Source organism: Mchenga conophoros, linkage group LG20, assembly GCF_057382185.1.
Source record: "Mchenga conophoros isolate Kocher_MC1m ecotype Shallow Benthic linkage group LG20, M_conophoros_male_GT1.1, whole genome shotgun sequence".
Classification (NCBI taxonomy): domain Eukaryota; kingdom Metazoa; phylum Chordata; class Actinopteri; order Cichliformes; family Cichlidae; genus Mchenga; species Mchenga conophoros.
In genome coordinates this window covers 25,574,496-25,590,344 of record NC_140545.1, presented here as the reverse complement: position 1 = coordinate 25,590,344, position 15,849 = coordinate 25,574,496, and the positions used below count along the sequence as shown (strand labels likewise).

At 41.0% G+C, this 15,849-nt stretch overlaps 1 protein-coding gene across 3 annotated transcripts in view; it reads right to left on the bottom strand.

Moving 5' to 3' along the window:
- LOC146550932 (uncharacterized) overlaps window positions 1-14,866 on the bottom strand; it is a 43,219-nt gene extending 28,353 nt beyond the window's left edge. For all 3 annotated transcript variants that reach the window (XM_085260664.1, XM_085260662.1, XM_085260666.1), the window contains exon 1: window positions 14,505-14,866. The gene's annotated coding sequence lies outside the window, so the exon portion shown is untranslated. The remainder of the gene's footprint in view (window positions 1-14,504) is intronic.
- Window positions 14,867-15,849: the final 983 nt, after the last annotated feature.

Here is a 15,849-nt window from a genome sequence, read left to right as displayed (position 1 = left end):
AACCTACATGCATGTTTCCCATCACTCTCCTGCTTTCCCTGACTGTCCTACGAAACACCACAGATGGAGAAGAGACAGGAGAGGGAGCTCTGTGGGTTGCTCGTCAATGGAGTATTGCATGCTCCTCACTAGGTGAGTCATCCTGCCTTTCTTTACACTCCTTGTCCAAGGCCACCTACCTTACACCTCCACTGTAGCACAGCTGCTGCCAAGTTACTACGCCTGCTCATCCATTACACTACTCACAGCCTCTGACACTGAAGAAAAGCCACAGATGACTAATTTTATCAGCACAAATCGTGCTGCTACATCTAAAATGATATGTGGGGTTTGAAGCAGAGACCCATACCAGTTAGCTAGAATATCATTATCTTCTGCCTTTCGCCTGTGTGAATAATGTTAAGAACAGCATTTTGACTGTGCTTGGAGTTCCTTTCTATTGAGTCTAATATCTGTTCACTTTGGCTTACAAACAGAGCTGCCAACCAAGGGGAAGATGGGGTTTATGTGTCATTTCAGTTTGGTTAATTTTCCATACATTCATTATCCCAGGTGTTACAGGGCAAATGATAGCGTACACACTTTAGAGGCTCCCATTCAACTACAGCACTTAGTTGAATGCACTTAGTACATATAGTCACCAAACACTTTACTAGGTACCCCTTACTACAGGGAGTGCAGAATTATTAGGCAAATGAGTATTTTGTCCACATCATCCTCTTCATGCATGTTGTCTTACTCCAAGCTGTATAGGCTCGAAAGCCTACTACCAATTAAGCATATTAGGTGATGGGCATCTCTGTAATGAGAAGGGGTGTGGTCTAATGACATCAACACCCTATATCAGGTGTGCATAATTATTAGGCAACTTCCTTTCCTTTGGCAAAATGGGTCAAAAGAAGGACTTGACAGGCTCAGAAACATCAAAAATAGTGAGATATCTTGCAGAGGGATGCAGCAGTCTCAAAATTGCAAAGCTTCTGAAGCGTGATCATTGAATAATCAAGCGTTTCATTCAAAATAGTCAACAGGGTCGCAAGAAGCGTGTGGAAAAACCAAGGTGCAAAATAACTGCCCATGAACTGAGAAAAGTCAAGCGTGCAGCTGCCAAGATGCCACTTGCCACCAGTTTGGCCATATTTCAGAGCTGCAACATCACTGGAGTGCCCAAAAGCACAAGGTGTGCAATACTCAGAGACATGGCCAAGGTAAGAAAGGCTGAAAGACGACCACCACTGAACAAGACACACAAGCTGAAACGTCAAGACTGGGCCAAGAAATATCTCAAGACTGGTTTTTCTAAGGTTTTATGGACTGATGAAATGAGAGTGAGTCTTGATGGGCCAGATGGATGGGCCCGTGGCTGGATTGGTAAAGGGCAGAGAGCTCCAGTCCGACGCAGACGCCAGCAAGGTGGAGTACTGGTTTGGGCTGGTATCATCAAAGATGAGCTTGTGGGGCCTTTTCGGGTTGAGGATGGAGTCAAGCTCAACTCCCAGTCCTACTGCCAGTTTCTGGAAGACACCTTCTTCAAGCAGTGGTACAGGAAGAAGTCTGCATCCTTCAAGAAAAACATGATTTTCATGCAGGACAATGCTCCATCACACGCGTCCAAGTACTCCACAGCGTGGCTGGCAAGAAAGGGTATAAAAGAAGAAAAACTAATGACATGGCCACCTTGTTCACCTGATCTGAACCCCATTGAGAACCTGTGGTCCATCATCAAATGTGAGATTTACAAGGAGGGAAAACAGTACACCTCTCTGAACAGTGTCTGGGAGGCTGTGGTTGCTGCTGCACGCAATGTTGATGGTGAACAGATCAAAACACTGACAGAATCCATGGATGGCAGGCTCTTGAGTGTCCTTGCAAAGAAAGGTGGCTATATTGGTCGCTGATTTGTTTTTGTTTTGTTTTTGAATGTCAGAAATGTATATTTGTGAATGTGGAGATGTTATATTGGTTTCACTGGTAAAAATAAATAATTGAAATGGGTATATATTTGTTTTTTGTTAAGTTGCCTAATAATTATGCACAGTAATAGTCACCTGCACACACAGATATCCCCCTAAAATAGCTAAAACTAAAAACAAACTAAAAACTACTTCCACAAACATTCAGCTTTGATATTAATGAGTTTTTTGGGTTCATTGAGAACATGGTTGTTGTTCAATAATAAAATTATTCCTCAAAAATACAACTTGCCTAATAATTCTGCACTCCCTGTAGTACTAGGTTGGACCCCCTTTTGCCCCCAAACCCTGGAGGCCATTTGAGTACAGTGAACTTCTTGCCATGTTTCCAACCAACCATCAGAAGATGTGCACACTATAGTCATAAAGGAAGTGAAATGGTTATTAACAATGTTTAACACAATGTGTATTTAGAGATACAGTAACATTCTACATCCCTTGGCTGTAATGAACGGTTATTCAGTTCAGCTCCATTTAACAAAAACTGTTTCCACAAGGTGCTGTTGCCTACAATAATACACAGAAAACAGAGAAAACCCCAACAGTTAGATGCCCCCTATGAGCAAGTGCTTTAGTGACATGTGGGAAGGAAAAACTCCCTTTTAACAGGAAGAAACCTCTGGTAGAACCAGGCTCAGGGACTGCTGCGACAAGTTAGGGTGAGGGGAGGATGACAGGCCAGAGATTAATAATAACTAATGAATAAATGCAGAGTGGTGTATCAACCATCATCAAAAAGAAAAGTTTTAAGCCTAATCTTAAAAGTAGAGAGGGTGTCTGTCTCCGGAAGGTTGCGCCACAGAAGAGGGGCCTGAAACATCTGCCTCCCACTCTAGTTTTAAATAGCCTAGAAACCACAGGTAAGCCAGTAGTCTGAGAGCGAAGAGCTCTATTGGGGTGATGTGGTACTACGAGGTCTTTAAGATAAGATGGGGCCTGACTATTCAAGACCTTGTATGTGATCAGAAGGATTTTGAGTTAGAGTCTAGGAGCCAGTGAAGAGAAGCCAATAGTTTCTGTTGCCTTCCTATCAGCTCGAAACAGTCTGCCTGTTGTCCTCTGGCCTCTGGCATCAACAAGGCATTTTCTCCCAGAGAACTGACACTCACTGGATATTTTCTCTTATTCAGAGCATACTCTGTAAATCCTAGAGATGGTTGTGTGTGAAAATCCCAGTAGATCAGCAGTTTCTGAAATACTCAGACCAACCAGACTGGTACCAACAGCCATCACATAAATTCACCTAAATCTTTCTTCTCCACTCTGAAACCTCAGCAAATCATCTTGACCATGTCTACATTCCTAAGTGCATTGAGTTGCTGCCGCTGATTAGACATTAGGGTTAACAAGTGGATGAGCAGGTGTACCTAATGAAGTGGCCAGCAAGAGTATTTTAATCATTTTAATTATTAATTAAACTAAACATAGTACAAAAACAAGCGAAATGAGAGCCAAACAGATGAACTTCTGTAGCATAAATATACAGTATAATGTATTAAACCTGCTAATGACAATGTTTTATAATGTTCAAACACAGCACGATGAGAGCTAAAAAACGTCATAACAGTTGTTTTTTCATATATGTTGTTATAACTCTTTGTTTTATTGGCACAAATAATAGCAGATAAATAAATAATGAAAAGTGAAATAAACAGAATATGCTTATATAAGCATCTAACAGTAGGAGACAATGATGGCTGACATCATATGTATAGCTCCACTTGCAGTGAATTTTTGAGCATGATGAAAAGCATTAGCTGAGAAAAGTTCAATAAAAATACGCATTTTTAACATAAGCACGGGATAAACAAACATCATCATAATGAACCAGCCGTTTTTGCTGTGGAATCATCGACTTACTAATGGTCGCCAGCAGAAAAACAAAACACAAAAACAACAAGAAAAAAACACATAACTGGAGACGTCACAATGCTTCTGTATATAGAAAAAACAGTATAGGTATTGATAACATTCATGAACAGAAATGACTTTGGAAAAGTACCAAACATCCTATTCAAGTCCTATTTCCTGAATTATCCAATACTTAATTTATTTGAATAAAAAAAAAAAAACAACAACAACAAAGGAACAGACATTACAGGCCATTAATATTTTACAACCATTAATGCTCGCTATGGAAGAACCAAAGGGTATGAGTAGTGATAAGGACATTAGGTCTAAACCTGTTATATGAAATGTTCTATGCACTTGACTTCATTTCGCTGAATGTCTGACCAGCTGCATGGCCTTGCATGCTTCATGTCAGGGAGATGTATGTGTACCGATGTAAATAGGGTTAATATAGTGCAGGGGCACTGCTAATTGGGTTAGCAAAGATTCCATTACAGCTACCACACTGACAGAGCCAGCCTGCTATCGATCAAATGGGTGAATGAAGGGGACAAACAGCAGGTGCTTTAATTAAACAAGTCCAAGCACATGAAAAAACCCACCAGACTGTATCAGCACACAAATGTGTCTCTTTACACTGAAATGAACTGCACCAGCTTGGTTGCAAAAGGGCAGACGTATGTGGATATGTGTATATACACACACACACACACACACACACACATATATATATATAAAAAAGGGTGATGGTAGTTGCACAAATGGTAGCAAATAACTAAATAAATATGGATTTGTGCATGTGTTTGCATGAAAAAGTGTGCATGAGCGAGAAAAAGACAAACCGCATGGGACCTAAGCGCTCTTTCATGTGGAGGTGAATACATAAATAATAAAATTAAATCATCAAAAACAGCCCAAAATAGTCCCAGCCCTTCTTTCAATAATATACGCACCATATTACATGTTCTACATTCACTGGAGTCACATTAGTCTGTATCAGTCCTGACATTAAATTATCTATAAATTGAATTGTCAAAATGATGATTACTATTTTTTTTGTTAGCACTTGCTCAAAAATTAAAATGACCTAAAGATAGCAATAAGAGGCTTTCTGATTAGAAATGTCATTTTGCAATAAAATGTAAAAGAACTATTGTCAGTAATGCGTTGTTTATCTTCCGGCTTTGATGTGCTGCTTGCTTCCATAGCTACTCATTATCTGATGGTAGCTAGGTGCAATCTGCAAGGTGTCGGGGGAGCAGAGTACTAAATAAAGATATTTTCAAGGTTTTCAGACACCAAGAAATCTCAACCCCAGTTGTGTCACTTTACTTCCTCGCTTAGCACAATGTGCTGCCTCCTTAAATAGCTCAGAGTTTCTCTGAAGCCAGGCACTTGACTTAACACCAAGATAGGCAGATAGGGGAGCGTGCAGCAAAAAAGGAAAAAAGAAAAAGAGACGTCAGTGCACAAAAAACCACACCATCCCCGCTGTGACAGGCGCACAAACCCAACGCAAGATCTCAAGTTTCGTTTTGTGTGATCCTGCTATGTACTATGTGATAGGTAGATACATAAATTCTACCTTTTAGGTTTTGAATCGGATGTATGGACGCGCTTGTGACAGGGTACTCATCTGGCCATGTGTCAAAAGTTTTTTTGGGCCATTATATTGCATGTTTGAAAACCTGAACTGACCTCAGGGAGAAAGTGCAAGTAAACGACTCTGATGTGAGCTCTTGTGTAACGAGATACCTCTGAATCCTGAAAGTTGTGGAGTGCTGAAAACCATTATTTAAACGGATTAGCCCCCCTCTTGTTTATGTTTTGATTTTGCTGTGAACTATTCTTTAAAGCCAGAGGCAGCCTCTGGAGTGGAGTTCAGATGATGTGATCTCTCTTTCCACAAGCCACTCTTATTAAGCAGCCCCACTAAAAGCCTGAGGATTCTCTTACTAAACCAATCAATAAAGGATCTGTCTTGCCATGGTCCCCGGAGCCCTCGACTCCACCCTTCATTCTTCCTCTGGCTTTCACTGTCCCCCACAGGCTCACTCATTCATGGTAAGCACAGGGTGAAGCTGACGCTACTGTGCATGCGTGTGCATGTGTGACAGATGTGGTGCCTGATGTGCCACTATCTAAAACCTCAGGAGGTGAAACGGGTGAAAATAGTCCTCTGAGGCGGAGCTGAGGAGCAAACCGCCTGTTAATGAATAAATAAACAGGGAAGTCAGCATGAATGCCCCACTGTCACCGTGTTCTCTGAGTGCAGAGGCTGATCTTCCATCGCTAACACCTGTGTGACTGTCAGAGGAATCAATAAACAGCTACTGTTGCAAAGGTGAACTCGCCCACCAGTGCACACTGTGCTCCCACTGTCTGCGTCTCTAACAGAAAGAGACTTACGGCGGAGGAACACCTCACATTCAAATTAACGCATGAGTGTGAGTCGCCAGTGAGAACAAACATATAACAAACATGCATACGACATAAGTGGAAGTACAGAGACAGATGGCTGGTATAATAGCATCAAATCTAATACATTCAATGGGAAGATATAGCTGCACTCAAAAGACAAAGAACTTTTAGCTCGTTTCCTCTTGTACATTTTTTTGCTGACGTCCACTCACAAACAGATATTCATTGCAATCAATAAACACTTAAAAATGTCTCCAATAACTAACTCCATGTATGTTTGCTAGATGGTGGTAGAAAATGTGATTTATTTGCAGCCAAAGCCAATCTAGAGGTCTCTCGCACAGATGCCGGTATTAAGCTTAAGTAAAACACCTGATGCAACACCTCTGTAACTATATAGACGATGGCTTTAGCTCAGCCTAAATCTGATCATGGAAAATGCATATGTAACACTCTTTTCTTGAACCAAGAGTAGGGAGTATTTCTTTTGTTATTTACAGCAGTACAAAACAAGAGGCAAGCTAAAGAAGAGCATCCCATCCTCGCTAATGAGATCAAGAAGATATGCTCTGTTTGTGCAGATTAAACTTACAGTATAAACACTTCTCCACCCACAAGAAGTCAGAAACTCTAACTTTAAGAATGAAAAACTCTCCTCCCTCTTTTATCAGCATGGAAACAGGGTACTTGTTGTACTGTAGCTGTAAGGCTTTTTCAGTGTGGCCCTGAACATTCAGAGGAGCAACACTGCAGACAGCAGAACGCTGTCGGGAGTGCTGGAAAAGGTCGAGCCAAGACAAATTTCCTTAGGCAAATGAAACTAAAAAGATTCACTTTTTATTTAAAAATAGGAACTTTGCACACTTCGCACTTTGTGACTACACAAATGTCGCAAATGGTAAATCGGTTCACGCACAAAAAGGGGACATTTGTGCAAGACATCACATGCAGCTATTTATTTTATTTTTATTTGTTTACTGACATTCTATGGTTACTCACAATTTTGGCCACAACAACTGAAGAGATTTTTCTGCAACCCCTGGACATGCTTAGACACACCACATTTTCTAAATTATAAGAAAGAAAAGAAAAAAGTCTGAAAATACAGACAGAGTTTATCAGAAATCACCTCTACTTAGGTAATTTTAGAAGTCTCAAAGACTCATTTAGCGATCTGACTAATCATCTAGAAAAAAATCCACCTTCTCAAGTTGCACCTGTAATGCATCACACAGTTATGAATTCTGTGGATTCACATTGTGCAAACTGAGCAACTGGTTTACGATGCATTCATTTTTTCCCCCCTTTTTCTAAAGAAATAAAAAGGCTCAGTCACTCGTGACTCAAGTACAAAGTAGGGCAAAAATGGCACCTACACACGTCTGGCACTCTGAAGAGAAAGGACTTTGGTGATGATTAGGATTGGGACAAACTATGTAACCCGATATAGCACTTCTTTCCATGTGATACAGTGGTCTGGTCTACACCAGTGCCAAATATTTTAATAACTATTTTTTAAACCATTAAGAGGTCCTGAGTGGATTCCCAAATTTAATTTTCTGGAATTACTACTTCATGAGTTCTTGTGGTGGAGCTTACTGAATGAAAGATGACGAAGAAACTCACAGGGGACATTTCACAGACAGCTGGACAAAGTGACTCAGAGAGCTAATTAATTAAACAATATTACACAATACAATAAATCAAACAAAATTACCAGTTTTTACCTTTATGGTTATTTTATTCTCCCTCATTTCCACAGATAGATTCGATCTACTGTAAATAACTGTCCTGCTACGTGACACGTATCAAAGAACTGTACGGTTGCATTATCACATTATCGTTATTGTGGGTGATTTATCGTGTTTGCATTGAAACATGAACTAGGTTATGAGTTAACTTGTGGTTCCCACAACGGGGAAAAAACCAACACACAAGCGCATTTTGTTCGCCTTCATGCAACCCTACCAAAGAAATAATGGATCACATGCAGTGGCAATGCTGAGTATCAAATCAAATCAAATCACTTTTTATTGTCACATCACATGTGCAGGCACACTGGCACAGCACATGCGAGTGAAATTCTTGTGTGCGAGCCCCACAAGCAACAGAGATGTGCAAACACAACAACACAAACGAGCAAAATACAAGAATTATGAGTATGAGCTAAAGATGGAAGGAATATTTCCTCAAAGCATAATTTGACAACTATGCCTGCAGTTGAGACTTAAAGGGTTTCAGACTTTCTAAAACCGGCTAATAGGAAGTTTAATGCGAGAAGATTCATGTGTCTACTACAGTTTCCTCTGCCTAAATAACCTGACATGTAAAAACTGCAGCATTTTATTACAGTAGGGTCATTTTCTTCAGTTTTTCATCAAATTACTGGATGAGGTTGCTTACTTCAAGAAGTAATGCTGAATAAAATAAAGCCCAAAAGCTGGCTCCCCCCAGGGCTGTGTGCTCTCCCCCCTGCTCTTCATCCTCTACACTGATGACTGCAGATCCACACAGCCCAACTGTCACCTGGTTAAATATGCTGACGACACAGTTCTCCTGTCACTGCTGTCAGGCCCCTCACAACACCACGGGCCTGCTCTTCAGGAGTTTGTAGAGTGGTGTGACAGCTCCAAACTTGAACTGAACGTGAGCAAAACAAAGAGATGGTGGTGACCTTCTCCAGTAGGCAGAGGGATCTGGCCGCTTCAGTCACCACCACCATCCACGGGAAACCAGTAGAGGTAGTTGAGGAGTACAAATACCTGGGAACCATCTTTGACAACCTCCTTAAATTCTCTGCCAACACAGAGGAGATTCTCAGGAGGTGCCACCAACGGCTATACCTCCTTAGGAAACTCAACTCCTTTGGAGTCAGCACACTCATCATGATGACGTTTTACTATGCCTTCCTGGAAAGCATCATGGTCTTCTCCATCACCTGCTGGTTCCACTCCCCCAGCCTTCAGAACAGGAACAGACTGCAGCACACTCCATCAGTGTGCTCTAAAATCATTGGCCTGCCTGTCAGAACTCTGGCACAGGTTTTCAGCCAACAGGCCCTTAGACAGGCAGCCAAAATCATCTACGACCCATCTCACATTCTTCACCCTGCATTCTAATGGCTCCCCTCTGGGCGACGCTGCATTTCCTGCAAGACTGAGAGGAGGAGAGCCACCTTTGTCCCCAAAGCCACTCTGCTTTTTAACTCCAGCCGATAAGGCCATTTCCCACACCCATAAACATAAACTACACTCTTCTTATACTACCGACACTTTATTCACTTTTAGTCACTTACAGTTATTTATTCACCTTTCAGTCACTTTAATTTTAAAACTGTATATACTGTATATTCATTATTTCACTCTTATTGCCTGTTCTTATTGTGCTTATCTTCAACGTCATGCTGCTCTGTTGTTTGTTAATTGCCCCTTGGGGATAAATAAAGTCTTCTGATTCTGATTCAAGGTTCAAAAGAGGAGAATAACTTCTCTCAGGTCACGTTCAGCAGAAGAGGCTGTAGTACATTACTTACATGTAATAGTAAAGCTAAAATGTTCTAAGTACATTATTTTATGTCGTTTGGATTATAAGTGCATTACAAATAGACATAATGGGGAGTTAAAAGCATAACTATGTAAATCACTGCCTTTTCTTTACTTTATTTATTGTTCGCGTTTGTTTTCAGGGACATTATGCTGTAGTGCCGCTGAGACATGAATCAATACTTACTGTATGAATTACCGTGCTCAGACTCTAATGGCAAGCTTTTGCCACGCTAAGCCTGAAATATATTTAGTGCACAGCGAGACAATGGACACTAAACATTCCATGCACTCGACAATTAGTCGGGAGGATCCTGCATAATTGTTAGTTAATTGCGTCAAGTGATGACTCAGGGGATGAGCCGTGGTAACCACTTCCGAGGCTTTTTTCATGGAAAATATGGTGAAAATGATGAAGGCCCAACGAACCTGTTTTTGTTTTGTTTTTTTAATTAGGCTAAGCGAATAGTAAGAGAAGTGCTGTGCAGTCACTGTATTGATCTGTGGTATGGTAATTTTATCTGATATAAATTTGTTAGAATGCACATTATATGTATCTATTGAATATGTTATCCTTGAATGGCCACTGCAATGCCATTTACTGCCTTATACAACAGAATTAATAATTTAGAGCATTTTATGCTGAGAGTAACTTTTGGTGCCCTTTGGTAACAGATCCGTGGCACTAATGCTGGGTGGCAGGCCAGTTTGAAGCCCTGCACTACAAGTCAAGGCTAGGGCACATCTGTCTGGCTGACTGGCCAATCTACAGCCCCTCGATCCCTGAGCTATTAGGCACACAGCTGACATGCTTGCATGTGTATGCACATGCACACTTTGAGGATTCATGGACCATTAACGCTGTGATCTGTAAAGTTACCATCACGCTTAACAAGCAAACCAAAAGCCACTGACAATGGCTTACATTTTCAAAGCTCTCAACAACTACGGGCTGCCGAGGGTCTCTGCCAGAGAGATTATAACAGAAAGACAAAAAAGGAAAATAAATAATAATAAAGAATCCTGATGGGAAAACTCTGTAGCGGCAACATGTAACCCAAAAAGTAATCTGCTTTGTAAAGTCAGTTGTGTTGTTCCATTGCTACAAGCACAGTTTGCAACTGCAAAGTGTTGGTTTCACAAATCACTTCAGAGCGTACAATGTATTTTGAATCTGGATGAGTCAGTATTGCTGCAGTTTGAAGAACAGAGTTGACATAGATCTAACATTAGTTAGCTAATCAAGTTAGCCGTTGTTGGATTTGGGATCAGTGTAATCAGCGTTCTTAGCGTCAGTCTCACATTTGTCAGATTATGAGTCAACCCATTTCATGGATGTGCAACATGCACACAATGGTCACCGGCACACTCACAGCCATACACCAACATGTCGCCATGGTGTGGCTGTTAGCAAGTTCTTCACTGTGAGTGAGGAGGGCACAAACTTCACTTAAATTGCAGAGGAACACCACCTAACAACTAACCTAATGAGACACTTAAATCACCTTCACCTTTGTTTCTTATGAAAAAAAGTGCACAAAAATGAAAAGTTGATTTTTGATTCTGTACGCTGTCAGTTGTAGTTCTTTTAAAGAAAATCAAAACTGACAAAAGTTAGCATTGGCAAATCACACTTAGAGAAAAAACAAACAAACCACAAAAGAGAGAAGTTGAAATTGGACACAAAAATTGCACTTGGTTCAAACATATTTTAAAAAGGAAGATTTGTGTGGCTTTTCTTCTAAACATTATCATTCTTACTTAAAGTCGGGGCAACATATCCCTCTTTTTATCATGTATGCATAACTGAATGGTAGTTTGCATGATTTAAAAAAAATCTTTTTAAAAGAGAGCATGATACTGTGAGTGGGATCAGAAGGATATCTGCTAAAAGCTAGCATGTAGGCACACATCAGTGTGTGGGGAAGATTATAAATGAAAGACTATAACTGTTGTATAATTGTTTGCATGAATATTATGAGTCAGTACGATTGTACCAGAAGAAAAAAAATGACAGTGAATAGGCACTTTACATCTGTGTCAGTGTGCAGAGCATTTATTTGAAACAGGGGGTAGTTTCTCTGAACAGAGAAGCTGTTGAGATTCTCAGTTTCTGATTGGCTCGCAGCCTTTTTGGAAAGAAATCGTATCTTCTGGCTATCTTTACGTTTCAGAGAAGATTTCAAACCAACCGCAGAAGAACTTAAAAATTCACTAAGTTCAAGTTGTTCACCAAGAATAGCAACATTTTATACAAAGATGATTTTTCTCTTCCAGTACAGCCTTGCAGTATCTCTTTTCTAAGCATGCTAATTTACCCAGCTGGCAAGCAGTTACGTGAGCATTTAGTGAGTTTAAGGTCATGCTTGTGCAACAAATCAGACTGATCTCACAGTGTGACAAAACAGCCTGACTTTATGAGCAAATGTATACGTGTAAGTGACTAATACTACCTTTATGACACACTGACTGCATGTATATGACAAAGCGCTGCAGTTTAATTCTTCTATAACATTTTAAGTTTGTAGTACTGAGAGGCTGTTGACAGATCGCAGATAAAGATGCGATGCATGATTGTGAGAAGTGTTTGTACTTTTTTAAACACCTCTGAACATAATACAGTCCTTTACATAATCATCTTTATGACATAAATTCTACTCAAACACAGTTTAACACTCATAAAAATGACTTTATAAGAGAACAAATGCATTTGACTGCAAATAAATCAATAAATGTGTGTGTTGTAGAGAACAGCAGGGTATGTAATTATGACAAAATGCTAAAAAACGTGATTGTAGGTATTACATGTGAAGTAGAGCTGTGCTGTGTGTGAGAACAGGTCTGATTTACGACCTAAGCAGCCACTCATAAATATTAGTCCTGAGGCACACGTCTGCATGTGTGTTTATAAAGGAGGGTGTAAATGTTTCATATGTCGAAGCGCAAGGAAAACGGAAAGAGAAGAGACGCCGTGGTGCAGGTGTGCAAGAGAACCAGTGAGACTCTTTTTTCCCCCCCTTTTTCATTTTTTTTTTCCATTTCTCTGAGATGAAGGTGGGAAGGGATGATGGGATGTAGGTTGGATGAAAGAAAAGGGAGGAGGAAAGAGCGCTCCAGTCCTGTCGCCTTGGGTGCATCAGCAGCAGGAATTGTTCTCTGCCCTGTGGGGGCCATCTGACTGTTCTGTCACCCTCAACAGAAGGCTAACTCTGCCTTAAAGTGCTCGGCCCCGCGCTCGCAGTTCGACAAGCTTGATGTTTAATACATACACAGGGAGAATATTGAAAATGCCTCAGGAGAAATGCAGCACACGGGCTGGAAGGGAGAGAGGGTTTTTTTTTTGGTCAGTTTGTAGAACAACCAAGAATAGTGGGGCTCCTGTACAAAGCATGCGTGGGCAGGCTGCAAAATATAATTGCTGAAGACTCGGACCAAAGCCGGAGCTCCGTAGCAAATTGGAAATCTATTACGTGCAAGAGTTAAGCACCTCTCAAAAACAAAGCACTTGTTTTGAGGGGGGTACTTCTTCATTGTGGTGATTGTGTAATGCACTGGCATATCTGCGGCAGGAAATATACGTCACACTCATGCATGATGCTTCAGTCGAAATAACAGGCCGTGAATTTAACACGTAAGCTGAAAAGCCTCTCCCTCGTCTGTAATCAGGGCGAGCATGGTGAAATTCAGGGCATCACTCCTCAATAAGGCAGGAGAACGGGCCTCAGGGGTGACTCTCCTGCTTAAGTCAACACAATGGGTGTAATGAGGTGAAATACACACACACACACACACACACACACACACACACACACACACACACACACACACACACACACACACAGAGGAGATGGGAACCCTTATTGCATAGTTAAGTGCGATTCATTCATCTACATGCACTGAGCCTGCTGCAGAAGTTCTGCTCACACCCACACATTTAGCAGCACAGCAAGGATTTCACTCTTATTTCAGGTTACTGAGTGAATCAGATGTTATGAAATGATGTCATTTCTAACTGGCGAGCTTATATTTAACACACCACGTGTCTTAACGGCCCGAACCTGTATTTTGAGTAAAAAGAAGAAGAAAAAAAGAGCCCAAATGCCACGACTGAATTGTGACAATCCAACTTTAAGCTGATCTGAAAAGCCACTGGTTCTTTTTGACAAGCCCGCATCTCCTCGGCACTTAATAGTCAGCGAGTTCATCAGTTCTGAGTCCATAATTAATCAGCCCGAGCGTGTGAGCGGGACTGGTGCCTTTCTCTTAACATCACGTACAGCAACCCACGCCCTCCGAGCCATCAGTGGATTAATGATAAGTGCCTTTGATAGGAGAGCCCCTCACAAAGGCTTTATTAATTAGCCTAACACCGACGCTGTGGCCGCAGTGTGCAACACGTCCCCGCTAATCAAAACTTTAAAGGGGCACGATCGACCTCCCAATCACCCGCACGACATCAAACCCCTGACGCCTGCGTGCATTAAGTTGCCGCTGAAAGTGCACCATTTGCAAATGAGGGGCAACTTTCACACGTCGGTGAAGACACGGTTATGCGCGCTTTACAAAGACGCCCGTGAATCATTGATCAGACAGGTGGGATCGAGTAGTGGCTACGGCATAAATCAGAGGTAAGGAGGGACACTATCCAAAACTGCCCAGATGTCGCCAAAGTGGAAGCAAAAATGAAAACGACGGAGACCAGATGCGTCGTACTCACTCGTCCCCGGTGCCTTAGAGGAGCATCCCGGTCTCTCACGGCCAGCTTTTCAGATGAGTTCTCCTGGGACAGCGCGCCTTGATCCTCACTATCATTCTTTGCAAGGCTTCAGCCTCCTCACAGCCTCCCTTTACTCTTCTTCTTTGGCATTACAAAAGAAAAAAAATACAACGAAGAAAATCAAACCCGTTGCATGCCAAATAAAATTCTCCTTCAGGTGTTGTTTCGGGGTTGCTCTCGTCCGTCTCTCGGTGTGCAGGGCAGAAGTGACAGAAGCGGATTCCTATTTGAGGGGATGCTGACGCGCAACCGGAGGGGTTCGCCTCCTGTCTTTTTCATCTGGCTCCATCAGCAGCCCTCGGTTGGACAGCACCATGTGACTGAAAATAGCGTCAAACACACGCGATGGCACGCTTACTTCCTGTTACCGTACTTCAAAATAAAACACTATAGCTAAAGTTTTGGGGAAAGGAAACTGAAGAAGAATCCCATTAATAGTAAAGTAGAAATCACCAAAAAGATAGTAGATTAAATTTGATTTCATCTTGCAAAATGAATAAATAAATAAAATTAGACAGGTTTATTTCGAATATTTAAAAGAATAAAGTATAGTTGACATTTATGAACATTGATCAAAGCTAATCTCCGACATATTAATTCAAATAAAAAGCAAAGTAAACAATGCTTTTATTTGCATATAAAATATTATTTATATCCATTCCCAGCTACGTGTTAAGTTTGCAACAGCGAATACCAAAAACATGAATCCCACGTTTGAACTGGCAATAAAATATAGTAAAAAGAAGAAAAAAAAAATTAGAAAAAAAATAGTGATGGAAAATATGCCTCTAGCGCTGTTGTCCTTTTAAAATACCACAAACACTGTCTTTCTCATATCAGATCATTAATAAATATTAACGTAGAATTAAAGCCTGTACTAAGGAAAAGTTATTTTTAATACCACACAACAGAGAGGCCTGTATAGGTTTAAAATTAAGGACAAGATTTGACATGGTCATCTGGGGATTTTGCATGTTTTTCTCTTTATGTCTTTTTAGTTCCTTCTTCATCTTTTCTTGTCTTAAATTGGTCTGAATCGATTGTGGGGCTGATATCTCTCTCTAGCAGTATCTGCTGTTGATTTAGCATAAACTCAAGCTGATTTCTTCTCTGGTTAGGAAAACTTTGTGATTTCCCCTGAAGTCTAACCAGCACGAAATATATTACTTTTATTTTGAAGGGGTTCCTCTTCACCTCTTTTCCGGCTTCAATCTCTATTGACGCACCTGTGAAGGCACCCATTCAATTAAGACTGACCTCACAGAGAGTGCCTCCAAGCGACCGC